The sequence below is a fragment of the Taudactylus pleione genome, unplaced genomic scaffold (assembly GCF_031769625.1).
Source record: "Taudactylus pleione unplaced genomic scaffold, aTauple2 ptg000131l, whole genome shotgun sequence".
NCBI classification, from domain to species: domain Eukaryota; kingdom Metazoa; phylum Chordata; class Amphibia; order Anura; family Myobatrachidae; genus Taudactylus; species Taudactylus pleione.
Window position 1 is genome coordinate 186,430 of NW_028284533.1, and position 18,151 is coordinate 204,580.

The 18,151-nt window shown below is 49.4% G+C and overlaps 1 protein-coding gene across 3 annotated transcripts in view; it reads right to left on the reverse strand.

Annotated features, from left to right (window-relative positions):
- Positions 1-16,992, reverse strand: part of RUSC2 (RUN and SH3 domain containing 2) — a 101,226-nt gene extending 84,234 nt beyond the window's left edge. For 2 of the 3 annotated variants that reach the window (XM_088473207.1, XM_088473205.1), the window contains exon 1: positions 33-115. The gene's annotated coding sequence lies outside the window, so the exon portion shown is untranslated. Of the gene's footprint in view, positions 1-32; positions 116-16,890 lie in introns of those variants that run through there. The other variant, XM_088473206.1, reaches the window with a different exon arrangement.
- Positions 16,993-18,151: the final 1,159 nt, after the last annotated feature.

Below are 18,151 nucleotides of genomic sequence, written 5' to 3' on the forward strand. Positions count from 1 at the left end.
TCAGGTTATCCTCATCTCTCTCAGTCACTCACCCATGTTGGGGCCAGAGCACAGCCCAGAGCCCAGCAGCTCATGTGTGACATCCATGACAAACTCCAACAGACTGAAATACTCAGCCGAGAATAGATCATGACAGCAACAATAGGAATGCAAAGCCAAGTCCTGCCCAGCTGTGCTGTAGACTAGGACAGACCCACAGCCAGGGGACAGGACTCGTACATACGCCCAGCTGAGATAGTGACCAGGACAGGACAGACCCACAGCCAGGGGACAGGACTGATATATACACCCAGCTGGGATAGTGACCAGGACAGGACAGACCCACAGCCAGGGGACAGGACTGTTACATATACACCCAGCTGGGATAGTGACCAGGACAGGACAGGCACACAGCCAGGGGACAGGACTGGTACATACACCCAGCTGAGATAGTGACCAGGACAGGACAGACCCACAGCCAGGGGACAGGACTGGTATATATACACCCAGCTGAGATAGTGACCAGGACAGGACAGACCCACAGCCAGGGGACAGGACTGGTACATACACCCAGCTGGTATAGTCACCAGGACAGGACAGACCCACAGCCAGGGGACAGGACTGGTACATACGCCCAGCTGAGATAGTGACCAGGACAGGACAGACACACAGCCAGGGGACAGGACTGATATATACACCCAGCTGAGATAGTGACCAGGACAGGACAGACCCACAGCCAGGGGACAGGACTGGTACATACACCCAGCTGAGATAGTGACCAGGACAGGACAGACACACAGCCAGGGGACAGGACTGATATATATACACCCAGCTGGGATAGTGACCAGGACAGGACAGACCAACAGCCAGGAGACAGGACTGGTACATACACCAGGCTGAGATAGTGACCAGGACAGGACAGACACACAGCCAGGGGACAGGACTGATATATATACACCCAGCTGAGATAGTGACCAGGACAGGACAGACCCACAGCCAGGGGACAGGACTGGTACATACACCGAGCTGGGATAGTGACCAGGACAGGACAGACCCACAGCCAGGGGACAGGACTGGTACATACAGCAGCTGGGATAGTGACCAGGACAGGACAGACCCACAGCCAGGGGACAGGACTGGTACATACACCAGCTGGGATAGTGACCAGGACAGGACAGACACACAGCCAGGGGACAGGACTGGTACATACACCCAGCTGAGATAGTGACCAGGACAGGACAGACACACAGCCAGGGGATAGGACTGGTACATACACCCAGCTGAGATAGTGACCAGGACAGGACAGACCCACAGCCAGGGGACAGGACTGGTACATACACCCAGCTGAGATAGTGACCAGGACAGGACAGACCCACAGCCAGGGGACAGGACTGGTACATACACCCAGCTGAGATAGTGACCAGGACAGGACAGACCCACAGCCAGGGGACAGGACTGGTACATACACCAGCTGGGATAGTGACCAGGACAGGACAGACCCACAGCCAGGGGACAGGACTGGTACATACATCCAGCTGGGATAGTGACCAGGACAGGACAGACCCACAGCCAGGGGACAGGACTGGTACATACACCCAGCTGGTATAGTCACCAGGACAGGACAGACCCACAGCCAGGGGACAGGACTGGTACATACGCCCAGCTGAGATAGTGACCAGGACAGGACAGACACACAGCCAGGGGACAGGACTGATATATACACCCAGCTGAGATAGTGACCAGGACAGGACAGACCCACAGCCAGGGGACAGGACTGGTACATACACCCAGCTGGGATAGTGACCAGGACAGGACAGACCCACAGCCAGGGGACAGGACTGGTACATACACCCAGCTGAGATAGTGACCAGGACAGGACAGACACACAGCCAGGGGACAGGACTGATATATACACCCAGCTGAGATAGTGACCAGGACAGGACAGACCCACAGCCAGGGGACAGGACTGGTACATACACCCAGCTGGGATAGTGACCAGGACAGGACAGACCCACAGCCAGGGGACAGGACTGGTACATACACCAGCTGGGATAGTGACCAGGACAGGACAGACCCACAGCCAGGGGACAGGACTGGTACATACACCTAGCTGGGATAGTGACCAGGACAGGACAGACCCACAGCCAGGGGACAGGACTGGTACATACACCCAGCTGGGATAGTGACCAGGACAGGACAGACACACAGCCAGGGGACAGGACTGATATATACACCCAGCTGAGATAGTGACCAGGACAGGACAGACCCACAGCCAGGGGACAGGACTGGTACATACACCCAGCTGGGATAGTGACCAGGACAGGACAGACCCACAGCCAGGGGACAGGACTGGTACATACACCCAGCTGAGATAGTGACCAGGACAGGACAGACACACAGCCAGGGGACAGGACTGGTACATACACCCAGCTGAGATAGTGACCAGGACAGGACAGACACACAGCCAGGGGATAGGACTGGTACATACACCCAGCTGAGATAGTGACCAGGACAGGACAGACCCACAGCCAGGGGACAGGACTGGTACATACACCCAGCTGAGATAGTGACCAGGACAGGACAGACCCACAGTCAGGGGACAGGACTGGTACATACGCCCAGCTGGGATAGTGACCAGGACAGGACAGACACACAGCCAGGGGACAGGACACGTACATACACCAGCTGGGATAGTGACCAGGACAGGACAGACACACAGCCAGGGGACAGGACTGGTACATACACCCAGCTGAGATAGTGACCAGGACAGGACAGACACACAGCTAGGGGACAGGACTGGTACATACACCCAGCTGAGATAGTGACCAGGACAGGACAGACCAACAGCCAGGGGACAGGACTGGTACATACACCCAGCTGGGATAGTGACCAGGACAGGACAGACACACAGCCAGGGGACAGGACTGATATATATACACCAGCTGGTATAGTCACCAGGACAGGACAGACCCACAGCCAGGGGACAGGACTGGTACATACACCCAGCTGAGATAGTGACCAGGACAGGACAGACCCACAGCCAGGGGACAGGACTGGTACATACGCCCAGCTGGGATAGTGACCAGGACAGAACAGACCCACAGCCAGGGGACAGGACTGGTACATACACCCAGCTGGGATAGTGACCAGGACAGGACAGACTTACAGCCAGGGGACAGGACTGGTACATACAACCATCTGGTATATTCACCAGGACAGGACAGACCTACAGCCAGGGGACAGGACTGGTACATACACCCAGCTGGGATAGTGACCAGCACAGGACAGACACACAGCCAGGGGACAGGACTGGTACATACACCCAGCTGAGATAGTGACCAGGACAGGACAGACCCACAGCCAGGGGACAGGACTGATATATACACCCAGCTGGTATAGTCACCAGGACAGGACAGACACACAGCCAGGGGACAGGACTGGTACATACACCCAGCTGAGATAGTGACCAGGACAGGACAGACCCACAGCCAGGGGACAGGACTGATACATACACCCAGCTGGTATAGTCACCAGGACAGGACAGACTTACAGCCAGGGGACAGGACTGGTACATACACCCAGCTGGTATAGTCACCAGGACAGGACAGACTTACAGCCAGGGGATAGGACTGATACATATACACCCAGCTGGTATATTCACCAGGACAGGACAGATCTACAGCTAGGGGACAGGACTGATATATATACACCCAGCCGAGATAGTGACCAGGACAGGACAGACCTACAGCCAGGGGACAGGACTGATATATACACCCAGCCGAGATAGTGACCAGGACAGGACAGACCTACAGCCAAGGGACAGGACTGATACATACACCCAGCTGGTATAGTCACCAGGACAGGACAGACACACAGCCAGGGGACAGGACTGATATATATACACCAGCTGGTATAGTGACCAGGACAGGACAGACACACAGCCAGGGTACAGGACTGGTACATACACCCAGCTGGTATATTCACCAGGACAGGACAGACACACAGCCAGGGGACAGGACTGGTACATGCACCCAGCTGGTATAGTCACCAGGACAGGACAGACTTACAGCCAGGGGACAGTACTGGTACATACAACCATCTGGTATATTCACCAGGACAGGACAGACCTACAGCCAGGGGACAGGACTGATATATATACACCCAGCCGAGATAGTGACCAGGACAGGACAGACCTACAGCCAGGGGACAGGACTGATATATATACACCCAGCTGAGATAGTGACCAGGACAGGACAGACCTACAGCTAGGGGACAGGACTGATATATATACACCCAGCCGAGATAGTGACCAGGACAGGACAGACCTACAGCCAGGGGACAGGACTGATATATACACCCAGCCGAGATAGTGACCAGGACAGGACAGACCTACAGCCAGGGGACAGGACTGATACATACACCCAGCTGGTATAGTCACCAGGACAGGACAGACACACAGCCAGGGGACAGGACTGATATATATACACCAGCTGGTATAGTCACCAGGACAGGACAGACACACAGCCAGGGGACAGGACTGGTACATACACCCAGCTGGTATATTCACCAGGACAGGACAGACACACAGCCAGGGGACAGGACTGGTACATACACCCAGCTGGTATAGTCACCAGGACAGGACAGACTTACAGCCAGGGGACAGGACTGGTACATACAACCATCTGGTATATTCACCAGGACAGGACAGACCTACAGCCAGGGGACAGGACTGATATATATACACCCAGCCGAGATAGTGACCAGGACAGGACAGACCTACAGCCAGGGGACAGGACTGATATATATACACCCAGCCGAGATAGTGACCAGGACAGGACAGACCTACAGCCAGGGGACAGGACTGATACATACACCCAGCTGGTATAGTCACCAGGACAGGACAGACACACAGCCAGGGGACAGGACTGATATATATACACCAGCTGGTATAGTCACCAGGACAGGACAGACACACAGCCAGGGGACAGGACTGGTACATACACCCAGCTGGGATAGTGACCAGGACAGGACAGACCTACAGCCAGGGGACAGGACACGTACATACACCCAGCTGGTATAGTCACCAGGACAGGACAGACACACAGCCAGGGGACAGGACTGATACATACACCCAGCCGAGATAGTGACCAGGACAGGACAGACACACAGCCAGGGGACAGGACTGATATATACACCCAGCTGGAATAGTGACCAGGACAGGACAGACCTACAGCCAAGGGACAGGACTGGTACATACACCCAGCTGGTATAGTCACCAGGACAAGACAGACACACAGCCAGGGGACAGGACTGGTACATACACCCAGCTGGTATAGTCACCAGGACAGGACAGACACACAGCCAGGGGACAGGACTGATATATACACCCAGCTGGTATAGTCACCAGGACAGGACAGACACACAGCCAGGGGACAGGACTGATATATATACACCAGCTGGGATAGTGACCAGGACAGGACAGACACACAGCCAGGGTGCAGGACTGATATATATATATACCCAGCTGGGATAGTGACCAGGACAGGACAGACCCACAGCCAGGGGACAGGACGGATATATACACCCAGCTGGGATAGTGACCAGGACAGAGTTAGGAGGAGAAGACACATGATGAAAAGAATTGTAGATCTCCAAGTCACATTGTATGGTAGGAAACTGTCTCAGTAATCGGAACAAATGTGAGACGTGTCCAATATCCGTTACATGAGAAAGTGATCTGTCACCCTACAGCCTGTAGCTCCCCAACTACTCAGCTATTGCCAGTGAGATGCCGAAACGTGTGTCTCACAGTAACAGACAATGAGACAGGAGGTCAGCTGCCCAAACACACCGGAATCGTTACATAATATTACTGAGTTGCAGGCACGGGGGCATTTTTTGTATATATTTTTTTCAAGCAGCAGTAATTTAATAGGCAAAATCAACCTGGTTTTGCCTTTTAAATTATCGCCACTTTAACAAATACGGGCTAACTCGCCGCAATGTGACAATTGCAAGCGTAGGTGCGCGGCAACATGCCACGGGACATTGGGGAAATTCGCTGTTAGCGCTTCACGACTTTCCCAAAGAATGGACATTCTCTCAGTCAGGGACAATGGACCGCATTCAGAGGCGGTCGCTAGTTTAAGGCGGTCGCACTGAATCAAGGCGGCCGCTTGCATACTAAACGACCGCCTCCTTGTCGATCGTTAACGCTTGCATACTAAACGACCGCCTCCTTGTCGATCGTTAAAGCTGTGGGCTACCACCCACAGCTTAACGACCGACCAGGTCGATGGTCGCGATGGTAATCACCATCGCGACCATCGGGGCTTACGACCAGACCCTAAGGTTGGGTCTGGGCACTTGTAAGCCCCAGGGAGCTTTCTGCTCTGATGGAGCAGGAAGCTCCCCACTGACATCACTGATGATGTCAGTGCGGCCGCCCACAAAACGGTAGGCGTTTGTAAAGGAACGCCTTCGTTTTGGAAACCACCCCCCTGGCCCGCCTACCAAACGGGGGCAGCTGTCGATCAACATCGACAGCAGCCCCTTTGGTAGTGAGCTCCGGAGCGACAGAGTTTCTGTCGCTCCGGGACTTGCGCACGCACAGTGCGGCCACTGCGCGTGTGCAGGACTATCCATCGAGTCGGTTACGAGCGCATCGGCGCTTGCGACCGACTCTGAATGAGGTCCAATGTCTATCTATCTGTTGTCAGGATCATTCAAAGCACACTAATAAGGGCGAGGGTGGTAGTGCGTGGGAGGGCTCAATCCATTGTGCTGGCTGCTCATTGGCTGAAAGTATCAGCCAATAGGGAGAAAAGGAGTTCTTCCTATCATATTCCCTTGCACACAGAGAATCTCAACCAAGGTGAGATAAGGGAAGGTATTGGTGGAAAAGACGTTGCTTTAAGTCTGATCACTTTGACTGTCCAGGACTTATTTATCATTGTTTATCTAATTTGCACCACCTATTACATAGCACTGTATAGAGAATATTTCATCATTTCAATCAGTCCATGTCCCATTGACAGCCACTATACCCCTCCCCCTCTGTATATTTTATAGGACTGTGTGGGAGGAAACATGAAAGGACCCCGCTCACAATTAACCCCTGCGGATCTAGCGCTGTGACGCAACAACGGCGGAGCCACTGAAAATAATTCAGAATAATTACGATGCTCACCAATCTGGCCAAATCCGCCAATGCCACACCTGCTTCTACCAAGTCCACGTCCTGTTCCTGGTATAATTATGGTTGCAGCCTAGGGACACCCTGTTTCTGGGGCAGCAGCTTGATCTGCGCCAGCTGCAGGTTATGCTGGGTATAGTGTGGTATGACTAGCGTGTGTGGACAACCCCGGGCATTGGTTCTATGTAGATAATTTTCTCATGTTACATATGTACTTTTAAGTTATTGTGCAATTAACACAGCTCACATTGGGGCTGATTCTGAGCGCGGATCTCTCTTCGTGGACGCAAGCGGGGAGTCGTTGCTTACAGCACATGATCATATGTAAATTGACACATATTTCCTTATACCTGTCCTATTCCAAGTCAGACGTAACCTGGCCGGATCCGTGTCTCTGTGAAGTAGGCGTTGTCTAGGCAGCATGTACGGCTATTTTGCCTGTGTTGTGGGTGTGATTTCTGTATGTTATACAACCTATGTTTGTGGTCAGGGCCGGCGCAATGCGGTAAGCATTGCAGGGGGTTGCCGGACACCCTAGCACCAGCCCTACTGGTGGTCTATCCCATATCGGTACAGCTTATTTCCCCTTCATGCTAGGGACCTGGAAGTGACGTCAGTGAGGGCGGAAGTGCAGTTCATGCCCATGAAGGCCTGCTAAACAAGTAAGTTGTCCCCACTTAAAGAAGAAAGCTGTCCCCTCGTGGGCTCGCTACGCTCGCCAAGCTTCGGACTCGGTGGCTCGCTGCACTCGCCATACTTCGGACATGGTTATATTCCCCCTCTATGCCCACTTGGATGGTAGGGAATGATACTGGACACTGGGAATGACGCTGGACACTGGGAATGACGCTGGACACTGGCTGATGACATCGGGGTCCTCTCCGTGAAGGGGATTAAGACATTACCATCCCATATATCCACTACAGGAAACATTGGTCCTGATTCAGACCCACTCGCGAGCGGTTGTCCGCTCGCAAGTGGGTCGATGTTCTGCACTGAGCATGCGCACGATGGAGGGAGCTCCGTCGTGCGCATGCGCCAGACGCGACGAGCGAAGGAAAGTCCTTCGCTCGTTGTGTCTGATCAAAGGGGGCGTGCTGTCGATGTTGATTGACAGCACGCCCCCATTGGTTGGCGTGCCGGGGGCGTGCCTCCCTGACGGGGGCGTTCCCACGGGAACGCCTCCCGTCAGAAGCCGGCCCACTGACATCACTAGTGATGTCAGTGGGAGTGATTTTGGCTCTGATAGAGCCAAAATCACTCCGGGGCTTGCGGTTGAAAACCTCAACCGCAGGCTCCGGCTCGCAGTTTCGATGGTCGCGATGGTCACGACCATCGCGGCCATCAAACTGCACGCTCGTATAGCCTGTGGGTGGTGACCCACAGCTATACGAGCATCCAGGAGGACGCTCCATTTTCATGGAGGGCGGCCCTCATTCAGAGCGTGCGCTCTGCTCAGAGTGTACGGCTCTGAATGAGGGCTATTGTCACGCTTCTCTCTAGAGAAAGATAATTATAAATTCATTCCCTGCTGAGAATTCCGTCTCTATCTGGCCATAGCGGATGGAGAGTATTGAATTAAAGTAATTTATTGTCTTCTAACTGAATTTTCCATTGAACATGTTGTACTGCATCTATAGAATCGGGTCCCTGTGTGTGTTTAAGGTGGATATATGTTTAGTCTATGCCTGCGGTTACTGTGACACTGTACGTCTCCTGGGGTTACTGTGACACTGTACGTCTCCTGGGGTTACTGTGACACTGTACGTCTCCTGCGGTTACTGTGACACTGTACGCGTCCTGGGGTTACTGTGACACTGTGCGTCTCCTGCGGTTACTGTGACACTGTACACGTCCTGCGGTTACTGTGACACTGTACACGTCCTGCGGTTACTGTGACACTGTACGCGTCCTGGGGTTACTGTGACACTGTACGTCTCCTGCGGTTATTGTGACACTGTACACGTCCTGCGGCTACTGTGACACTGTACACGTCCTGCGGTTACTGTGACACTGTACTTGTCCTGAGGTTACTGTGACACTGTACGCGTCCTGCGGTTACTGTGACACTGTACGCGTCCTGCGGTTACTGTGACACTGTACACGTCCTGCGGTTACTGTGACACTGTACGCGTCCTGCGGTTACTGTGACACTGTACGCGTCCTGGGGTTACTGTGACACTGTACGTCTCCTGCGGTTATTGTGACACTGTACACGTCCTGCGGTTACTGTGACACTGTACTTGTCTTGAGGTCACTGTGACACTGTACGTGTCTTGCGGCTACTGTGACACTGTAGACGTCCTGCGGTTACTGTGACACTGTACACGTCCTGAGGTTACTGTGACACTGTACGCGTCCTGCGGTTACTGTGACACTGTACACGTCCTGCGGTTACTGTGACACTGTACGCGTCCTGCGGTTACTGTGACACTGTACGCGTCCTGCGGTTACTGTGACACTGTACACGTCCTGCGGTTACTGTGACACTGTACGTGTCCTGCGGTTACTGTGACATTGTACACATCATGCGGTTACTGTGACACTGTACGCATCCTGCGGTTACTGTGACACTGTATTTGTCCTGAGGTCACTGTGACACTGTACGTGTCCTGCGGCTACTGTGACACTGTACACGTCCTGCGGTTACTGTGACACTGTACTTGTCCTGAGATTACTGTGACACTGTACTTGTACTGAGGTTACTGTGACACTGTACGCATCCTGCGTTTACTGTGACACTGTACTTGTCCTGAGGTCACTGTGACACTGTACACGTCCTGCGGTTACTGTGATACTGTACTTGTCCTGAGGTTACTGTGACACTGTACTTCTCCTGCGGCTACTGTGACACTGTACACGTCCTGCAGTTACTGTGATACTGTACGCGTCCTGAGGTTACTGTGACACTGTACGTGTCCCGCGTTTACTGTGACACTGTACTTGTCCTGAGGTTACTGTGACACTGTACACGTCCTGCGGATACTGTGACACTGTACTTGTCCTGAGGTTGCTGTGACACTGTACATGTCCAGCGGCTACTGTGACACTGTACGCGTCCTGCGGTTACTGTGACACTGTACGCGTCCTGCGGCTACTGTGACACTGTACGCGTCCTGCGGTTACTGTGACACTGTACGCTTCCTGAGGTTACTGTGACACTGTACGCGTCCTGCAGTTACTGTGACACTGTACGTGTCCAGAGGTTACTGAGACACTGTACTTGTCCTGAGGTTACACTGTGACACTGTACGCGCCCTGAGGTTACACTGTGACACTGTACGCGTCCTGTGGTTCCTGTGATACTGTACGCGTCCTGCGGTTACAGTGACACTGTACGCGTCCTGCGGTTACTGTGACACTGTGCGCATCCTGCGGCTACTGTGACACTGTGCGCGTCCTGCGGTTACTGTGACACTGTGCGCGTCCTGCGGCTACTGTGACACTGTGCGCGTCCTGCGGCTACTGTGACACTGTGCGCGTCCTGCGGCTACTGTGACACTGTGCGCGTCCTGCGGCTACTGTGACACTGTACGCGTCCTGCGTCTACTGTGACACTGTACTCGTCCTGCGATTACTGTGACACTGTACGCGTTCTGCGGTTACTGTGACACTGTACGCGTCCTGCGGTTACTGCGACACTGTACTTGTCCTGAGGTTACTGCGACACTGTGCGTGTCCTGCGGTTACTGTGACACTGTACTTGTCCTGAGGTTACTGTGACACTGTACGTGTCCTGCGGTTACTGTGACACTGTACTTGTCCTGCGGTTACTGTGACAGTGTACGTCTCCTGCGGCTACTGCGACACTGTGCGTGTCCTGCGGTTACTGCAACACTGTACTTGTCCTGCGGTTACTGTGACACTGTGCGTGTCCTGCGGTTACTGTGACACTGTACTTGTCCTGCGGCTACTGTGACACTGTAAGCGTCCTGCGGCTACTGTGACATAGGATGATACTATATGCTGTACAGGTGTAATGTCACCACTGTATGGTATAGGATGATACTATATGCTGTACAGGTGTAATGTCACCACTGTATGGTATAGGATGATACTATATGCTGTCCAGGTGTAATGTCACCACTGTATGGTATAGGATGATACTATATGCTGTCCAGGTGTAATGTCACCACTGTATGGTATAGGATGATACTATATGCTGTCCAGGTGTAATGTCACCACTGTATGGTATAGGATGATACTATATGCTGTACAGGTGTAATGTCACCACTGTATGGTATAGGATGATACTATATGCTGTACAGGTGTAATGTCACCACTGTATGGTATAGGATGATACTATATTCTGTACAGGTGTAATGTCACCACTGTAAGGTATAGGATGAAACTGTATGCTGTACAGGTGTAATGACACCACTGTTGTATAGGATGATACTATATGCTGTCCAGGTGTAATGTCACCACTGAAAGGTATAGGATGATACTATATGTTGTCCAGGTGTAATGTCACCACTGTATGGTATAGGATGATACTATATGCTGTCCAGGTGTAATGTCACCACTGTATGGTATAGGATGATACTATATGCTGACCAGGTGTAATGTCACCACTGTATGGTATAGGATGATACTATATGCTGTCCAGCTGTAATGACACCACTGTATGGTATAGGATGATACTATATGCTGTCAAGGTGTAATGTCACCACTGTATGGTATAGGATGATACTATATGCTGTCCAGGTGTAATGTCACCACTGTATGGTATAGGATGATACTATATGCTGTACAGGTGTAATGTCACCACTGTATGGTATAGGATGATACTATATGCTGTACAGGTGTAATGACACCACTGTATGGTATAGGATGATACTATATGCTGTCCAGGTGTAATGTCACCACTGTATGGTATAGGATGATACTATATGCTGTCCAGGTGTAATGACACCACTGTATGGTATAGGATGATACTATATGCTGTCCAGGTGTAATGACACCACTGTATGGTATAGGATGATACTATATGCTGCCCAGGTGTAAAGTCACCACTGTATGGTATAGGATGATACTATATGCTGCCCAGGTGTAATGTCACCACTGTATGGTATAGGATGGCACTATATGCTGTCCAGGTGTAATGTCACCACTGTATGGTATAGGTTGATACTATATGCTGTACAGGTGTAATGTCACCACTGTATGGTATAGGATGATACTATATGCTGTACAGGTGTAATGTCACCACTGTATGGTATAGGTTGATACTATATGCTGTCCAGGTGTAATGTCACCACTGTATGGTATAGGATGGTACTATATGCTGTCCAGGTGTAATGTCACCACTGTATGGTATAGGTTGATACTATATTCTGTCCAGGTGTAATGTCACCACTGTATGGTATAGGTTGATACTATATGCTGTCCAGGTGTAATGTCACCACTGTATGACATAGGATGGTACTATATGCTGTCCAGGTGTAATGTCACCACTGTATGGTATAGGATGGTACTATATGCTGTCCAGGTGTAATGTCACCACTGTATGGTATAGGTTGATACTATATGCTGTACAGGTGTAATGACACCACTGTATGGTATAGGATGATACTATATGCTGTACAGGTGTAATGTCACCACTGTATGGTATAGGATGATACTATATGCTGTACAGGTGTAATGACACCACTGTATGGTATAGGATGATACTATATGCTGTCCAGGTGTAATGTCACCACTGTATGGTAAAGGATGATACTATATGCTGCCCAGGTGTAATGTCACCACTGTATGGTATAGGATGATACTATATGCTGTACAGGTGTAATGTCACCACTGTATGGTATAGGATGATACTATATGCTGCCCAGGTGTAATGTCACCACTGTATGGTATAGGATGATACTATATGCTGTACAGGTGTAATGTCACCACTGTATGGTATAGGTTGATACTATATTCTGTCCAGGTGTAATGTCACCACTGTATGGTATAGGATGATACTATATGCTGCCCAGGTGTAATGTCACCACTGTATGGTATAGGTTGATACTATATGCTGTACAGGTGTAATGTCACCACTGTATGGTATAGGATGATACTATATGCTGTCCAGGTGTAATGTCACCACTGTATGGTATAGGATGATACTATATGCTGTCCAGGTGTAATGTCACCACTGTATGGTATAGGTTGATACTATATGCTGTACAGGTGTAATGTCACCACTGTATGGTATAGGATGATACTATATGCTGTCCAGGTGTAATGTCACCACTGTATGGTATAGGTTGATACTATATGCTGTACAGGTGTAATGTCACCACTGTATGGTATTATATGCTGAGAGTTATGCGGTGAGTGTGTTATATGCTGTGTGTTATAGAGTGAGTGTGTTATATGCTGTGTTAGGCAGTTAGTGTGTTATATGCTGTGTGTTATAGAGTGAGTGTGTTATATGCTGTGTGTTAGTGAGTGTGTGATATGCTGTGTGTTATGCGGTGAGTGTGTTATATGCTGTGTGTTATAGAGTGAGTGTGTTATATGCTGTGTTAGTGAGTGTGTAATATGCTGAGTGTTAGGCAATGAGTGTGTTATATGCTGTGTTAGGCAGTTAGTGTGTTATATGCTGTGTGTTAGTGAGTGTGTAATATGCTGAGTGTTAGGCAATGAGTGTGTGATATGCTGTGTGTTAGGCAGTGAGTGTGTTATATGCTGTGTGTTAGGCAGTGAGTGTATTATATGCTGTGTGTTATAGAGTGAGTGTGTTATATGCTGTGTGTTAGGCAGTGAGTGTATTATATGCTGTGTGTTATAGAGTGAGTGTGTTATATGCTGTGTGTTAGGCAGTGAGTGTATTATGTGCTGTGTGTTATAGAGTGAGTGTGTTATATGCTGTGTGTTAGGCAGTGAGTGGATTATATGCTGTGTGTTATAGAGTGAGTGTGTTATATGCTGTGTGTTATAGAGTGTTATATGCTGTGTGTTATAGAGTGAGTGTGTTATATGCTGTGTGTTAGGCAGTGAGTGTATTATATGCTGTGTGTTATAGAGTGTGTGATATGCTGTGTGTTAGGCAGTGAGTGTATTATATGCTGTGTTATAGAGTGAGTGTGTTATATGCTGTGTGTTATAGAGTGAGTGTGTTATATGCTGTGTGTTATAGAGTAAGTGTGTTATATGCTGTGTGTTAGGCAGTGAGTGTGTTATATGCTGTGTGTTAGGCAGTGAGTGTGTTATATGCTGTGTGTTAGGCAGTGAGTGTATTATATGCTGTGTGTTATAGAGTGAGTGTGTTATATGCTGTGTGTTAGGCAGTGAGTGTATTATATGCTGTGTGTTATAGAGTGAGTGTGTTATATGCTGTGTGTTATAGAGTGAGTGTTATATGCTGTGTGTTATAGAGTGAGTGTGTTATATGCTGTGTGTTAGGCAGTGAGTGTATTATGTGCTGTGTGTTATAGAGTGAGTGTGTTATATGCTGTGTGTTAGGCAGTGAGTGTATTATATGCTGTGTGTTATAGAGTGAGTGTGTTATATGCTGTGTGTTATAGAGTGAGTGTTATATGCTGTGTGTTATAGAGTGAGTGTGTTATATGCTGTGTGTTAGGCAGTGAGTGTATTATATGCTGTGTGTTATAGAGTGAGTGTGTGATATGCTGTGTGTTAGGCAGTGAGTGTATTATATGCTGTGTTATAGAGTGAGTGTGTTATATGCTGTGTGTTATAGAGTGAGTGTGTTATATGCTGTGTGTTATAGAGTGAGTGTGTTATATGCTGTGTGTTAGGCAGTGAGTGTGTTATATGCTGTGTGTTAGGCAGTGAGTGTATTATATGCTGTGTGTTATAGAGTGAGTGTGTTATATGCTGTGTGTTAGGCAGTGAGTGTATTATATGCTGTGTGTTATAGAGTGAGTGTGTTATATGCTGTGTGTTATAGAGTGAGTGTGTTATATGCTGTGTGTTAGGCAGTGAGTGTATTATGTGCTGTGTGTTATAGAGTGAGTGTGTTATATGCTGTGTGTTAGGCAGTGAGTGTATTATATGCTGTGTGTTATAGAGTGAGTGTGTTATATGCTGTGTGTTATAGAGTGAGTGTTATATGCTGTGTGTTATAGAGTGAGTGTGTGATATGCTGTGTGTTAGGCAGTGAGTGTATTATATGCTGTGTTATAGAGTGAGTGTGTTATATGCTGTGTGTTATAGAGTGAGTGTGTTATATGCTGTGTGTTATAGAGTGAGTGTGTTATATGCTGTGTGTTATAGAGTGAGTGTGTTATATGCTGTGTGTTAGGCAGTGAGTGTATTATATGCTGTGTGTTATAGAGTGAGTGTGTTATATGCTGTGTGTTATAGAGTGATTGTGTTATATGCTGTGTGTTAGGCAGTGAGTGTATTATATGCTGTGTGTTATAGTGATTGTGTTATATGCTGTGTGTTAGGCAGTGAGTGTGTTATATGCTGTGTGTTATAGAGTGATTGTGTTATATGCTGTGTGTTAGGCAGTGAGTGTATTATATGCTGTGTGTTATAGTGATTGTGTTATATGCTGTGTGTTAGGCAGTGAGTGTGTTATATGCTGTGTGTTATAGAGTGAGTGTGTTATATGCTGTGTGTTAGGCAGTGAGTGTATTATATGCTGTGTGTTATAGAGTGAGTGTATTATATGCTGTGTGTTATAGAGTGAGTGTGTTATATGCTGTGTGTTAGGCAGTGAGTGTATTATATGCTGTGTGTTAGGCAGTGAGTGTATTATATGCTGTGTGTTATAGAGTGAGTGTATTATATGCTGTGTGTTATAGAGTGAGTGTGTTATATGCTGTGTGTTAGGCAGTGAGTGTATTATATGCTGTGTGTTAGGCAGTGAGTGTATTATATGCTGTGTGTTATAGAGTGAGTACACTCATTCAGTAAGAGGGATCATGTCGGTGTCACACTGTGCAGATTGCCACCTCCATGCACATTGTGTAGCGCTGTGTGTGTGTGTGTAATTCCCAGAGCTGTATATATAACACAATCACTGGCTCCATATTCAGGGACAGTGTTACAGAGGCCTGAATGCTGCACACACACAGGGTGGGGTATAATGCTATGGAAATAGGAATTTTCTTCTCATGTATAATAAATGGAACATATGGATCATATGACGTCCTGTGACATATACACAGATATAGGGGTTATCTGATTAGGAAACACATCCAGGTGCTGCTGGGCAGGGAGTAGGTCTAATTACTGCAGGGCAGGCTACAGAGCCTCCAACGCTGATGGCACCGACACAAAGGCAGCCTGTGCCCAGGGAGAGGCCTGATCATCACACAGTATATACAGTATACAGAGACATACACACACCTACACATATGTAATCTGCTGACACACTACATGCATGGTGCTGCATCACACACAGACACCATCACATGTGCAATCTGCTGACACACTACATGCATGGTGCATCACACATAGATACCATCACATGCATGTACAGTAATCTGCTGACACACTACATGCATGGTGCTGCATCACACACAAAACACACATCATCACGCATATATGTAAATTGCTGACACACAACATGCATGGTGCTGCATCACATTGAGTCCCGACATTGCAGACAGCCGGGGCAGTGACAGTCCCGACATTGCAGACAGCCGGGGCAGTGACAGTCCCGACATTGCAGACACCCGGGGCAGTGACAGTCCCGACATTGCAGACACCCGGGCAGTGATGCACAAGGTGACACAGCAGCGATCCCTCACCTCCCCCGATCACGGTCCCCCAGCACCGGGCTCCTCTGCTATCATGGCTCCGTGTATAGATGTCAGTGTTGCCAGTGCAGCTGGGTTGACGTCAGCGCTGCATCTGCCCAGTGAGAGACTGGGGGACCAGAGGGAGAGGCTGGGAGGTAACTGGGATGGAGGAGGGAGGCAGTAACCGCTTCTATGCTGGATGCCCCCTGCCTGCTCCCAGCTGATCCATTGTAACACTCTATAATTCATGTGTCTGTATTATTACACAGGGGAAGCTGGGACACACTGGTCCTATGGCTGCTTGTTATGTCATTATTACACAGGGGATGCTGGGACCATACACTGTATCCAGTCACACAGTGACCCTATATACACAGAGGAAGCTGGGACCATACACTGTATCCAGTCACACAGTGACCCTATGTACACAGAGGAAGCTGGGACCATACTCTGTATCCAGTCACACAGTGATCCTATGTACACAGAGGAAGCTGGGACCATACGCTGTATCCAGTCACACAGTGACCCTATATACACAGAGGAAGCTGGGACCATACGCTGTATCCAGTCACACAGTGACCCTATGTACACAGAGGAAGCTGGGACCATACACTGTATCCAGTCACACAGTGACCCTATATACACAGAGGAAGCTGGGACCATACTCTGTATCCAGTCACACAGTGACCCTATATACACAGAGGAAGCTGGGACCGTACACTGTATCCAGTCACACAGTGACCCTATGTACACAGAGGTAGCTGGGACCATACACTGTATCCAGTCACACAGTGACCCTATATACACAGAGGAAGCTGGGACCATACGCTGTACCCAGTCACACAGTGACCCTATATACACAGAGGAAGCTGGGACCGTACACTGTATCCAGTCAAACAGTGATCCTATGTACACAGAGGAAGCTGGGACCATACACTGTATCCAGTCACACAGTGACCCTATGTATACAGAGGAGGCTGGGACCATACACTGAATCCAGTCACACAGTGACCCTATGTACACAGAGGAGGCTGGGACCATACACTGTATCCAGTCACACAGTGATCCTATGTACACAGAGGAAGCTGGGACCATACGCTGTATCCAGTCACACAGTGACCCTATGTACACAGAGGAAGCTGGGACTATACTGTAGCCAGTCACACAGTGACCCTATGTACTCAGAGGAAGTTGGGACCATACGCTGTATCCAGTCACACAGTGACCCTATGTACACAGAGGAAGCTGGGACCATACACTGTATCCAGTC